General features: G+C 34.3%; 1 pseudogene; it reads right to left on the reverse strand.

Moving 5' to 3' along the window:
- Window positions 1-418: 418 nt before the first annotated feature.
- On the reverse strand, window positions 419-2,845 carry LOC122531180 (annotated as a pseudogene).
- Between the last annotated feature and the right edge of the window lie 318 nt (window positions 2,846-3,163).

Genomic DNA, 3,163 nt, shown 5'->3' on the forward strand with positions numbered 1-3,163 from the left:
GAGATTCATCGTGCGTGAGTTCGTGCGCACGCGAATAAACCGGATGTGCTACGCTAGAAATCGCTCGATTCCACACCTCGGACGGGAAAAACTTCGCCGCGTGAAAGGCTGCGCCGAGAGGAGAGGGGAAGGAAGGCTGGCAGCATGAATCGTCTACGCGCTAGGGCGCTGGGGCGTTGGGGCGCATGTCTGTCGAGTCTGAGGGAACGACGAACCGGCAGCTAAAGGGAAAAGAGAGCAAAGAGTTGTGCCGGCCGTCGAGCTTCGGTACAGGAGGGAAGAGATCTGGTCTCATTCAACGAGCGGCAGGTACGATTTCCAATGGGGCAGCGCTTCCTCGAAACGGATGGCTTGCTCCCCCTCCCTCTTCCCTGTCTCTGCGCGATCGTGAACGAGGCAGCAGCATCTCGGGGAATACTGGTTCCAACCGTAGGTAGGCTTCATTCAAGTGTTCTTGCATCGCTGGCATCCCCCGATTGCCTCGGCCCATGAAGAAACTCCTTGATATTCCGCTGTCGTGCCGATCCAGTTTCTTCGTGCGTGTTGATAATACCGTGGGGGGGGGCAGGGGGGGGCAGGGGGCGGGAGGGCGCTGGACGAAATGAAACTGGCAACAGCGATAGTTTAGGGCCCAGGTTCATTCTGTACGGAACGATTTGATACCACCGAGATAGCTTGCAATGACCGGTAATTTGTAACTTTTAACGGGGATCTCATGGACATAGAATGGATATTTCAATGAGTGTATTTAGAGATTTCGATGAATTTCATAGGAAAAGTATGTATAAATGAATATATAAAATATATAAAAATATAAATAAATGTATAAACTGTATAAAAAGTATAAATGAATATATAAAATATATAAGATATATAAAAATATATAAAAATGAAGAATATATAGAATATATAAAAATATAAATAAGAATAGATGGAATATATAAGAAGAAGATATAGAAAGATAATAAAGAAGAATTATAGAATATATAAAAATATAAATAAATATATAAAATGTATAAAAAGTATAAATGAATATATAAAATATATAAGATATATAAAAATATAAATAAGAATAGATAGAATATATAAGAAGAAAATATAGAACGATAATAAAGAAGAATTATAGAATATATAAAAATATAAATAAATATATGAAATATATAAAAATATGAATAAATATATAAAATGTATAAAAAGTATAAATGAATATATAAAATATATAACATATATAAAAATATAAATAAGAATAGATAGAATATATAAGAAGAAAATATAGAAAGATAATAAAGAAGAATTATAGAATATATAAAAATATAAATAAATATATAAAATATATAAAAATATGAATAAATATATAAAATGTATAAAAATATAAATGAATACATAAAAATGAATAAGTATATAAAAGTTTATGTACTGTGCTGTATTATAAGATCTCCATGTCTTTTCTTTTGGTTTAATGTCGGAATGATGGAAATTCTGTTGCTTTGGTCGTAGCTAGTTCTAGTGTTAACGAAGAGGAGTGAACTTTGCTCTATGATTGTTATGGTAAGAAGTGTGTATGTCTCTGAGAAAGATTTTATATAAATTGTTTTTTATCGATTTTAATAGTAAAATACGCGAAGAATAGAAATATTTTGGAATAATATATCGTGAACAATTGTAGAAATATTTGATATATTATTATATTATATATCAATATAATATATTACACATTTATATATTAATACAATATATTACACTAGTTAATATTACACAATCTAATATTGTATATATTATTATTAATATAATATTATATATATATTGTATACATTATATTAATATATTATACCGTGTAATGTTGACATAATATCGAGTTGTGTAACATTAACCACAGTTTCTCTATGAATCTAATTATTCGTTTTAGTAATAAAATATAAGAACAATAAATATAATATAAATATTTCAGAATTATATCATGTTAATATAAATCGAACGAACTATTATACTATTATAATTATCGTATACTATTATACTATTTATTATACCACATACTACATAATATACATATAATTAATTATAACTATTATAATACATCATTATTATATCTGTATCATATTAATATATTATGTTTAACTGATATATAACACGATGATATACAACAATATATTACACATTTATATATTAATATAATATATTACACTAGTTAATATTACACAATCTAATATTGTATATATTATTATTAATATATACAATATATATAATATTATATATATTGTATACATTATATTAATATATTATACCGTGTAATGTTGACATAATATCGAGTTGTGTAACATTAACCACAGTTTCTCTATGAATCTAATTACAATACAATATGATGTTTGATAATTTGAAAGACAAAAAGAGCCACGAGAACGTAGAATCTAAATCTACAATTTGTTTGCCAACGATGTTCCTATTTCATCACACTTCAATATTGACGTTCTACGGCTTTGGCATTAACAAAAAGGTATCGATAAAAAGAGACCTGCAATTAGTAATGTCAATTGTTCTCTCCGACGTGACAAAACGAATAAGTTGGGACTTCCCGGTTGTAAGGGTATAGCAGCACGAACGAACGAAGGCGAAATCTCGTGTTGCCGGATTCCCAGGAGGGAACTGCGCGAAAAGTAAAGGGTGACAGAGCAGCAGCCGGTGCGCGCGCGGTGGTTAGGCCCGAGCGCGGCGAAGAGTGGGGGGCGAGGGGGGAGAGAAGGGGCCCGGCAGCCAGGCCCCACTTCTTTCTCTCAAGCAGTTCCTGCGGATCCCACATTACGTGGACATAAAAGGCAACCCTGGCACGGAGACCGTCTCTCTGACACATTGACACAGCCTCTGAACCACCGGCCGCTCTCCCTCCATCCTCGAGATTCTCATTTTTTTTTTTTTCTTTTTTCTTCTCTTCAACCGCCGCTGCATCGTCCATCCTCCATCCCTCTGCCGCCACGTTTCCGTTCCGCCTCTCCGCCGATTCGATATCGCTATCGTTATCCACCGATCTTCGTCTGACCGTTCGCTTTCCTCCGCGTTGTCGGCGGATCACGTACGCGATCGCTAATTTGCTGCAACAACTCGATGATCGCGATTCCAGAGGGAACGAGTTCCTCTTGTTACAAATTTGTTCTTAATGCCACGCGAGCTT

The sequence above is a fragment of the Frieseomelitta varia genome, unplaced genomic scaffold, assembly GCF_011392965.1.
Source record: "Frieseomelitta varia isolate USP_RPSP 00005682 unplaced genomic scaffold, Fvar_1.2 scaffold_38, whole genome shotgun sequence".
In the NCBI taxonomy this organism is placed as follows: Eukaryota; Metazoa; Arthropoda; class Insecta; order Hymenoptera; family Apidae; genus Frieseomelitta; species Frieseomelitta varia.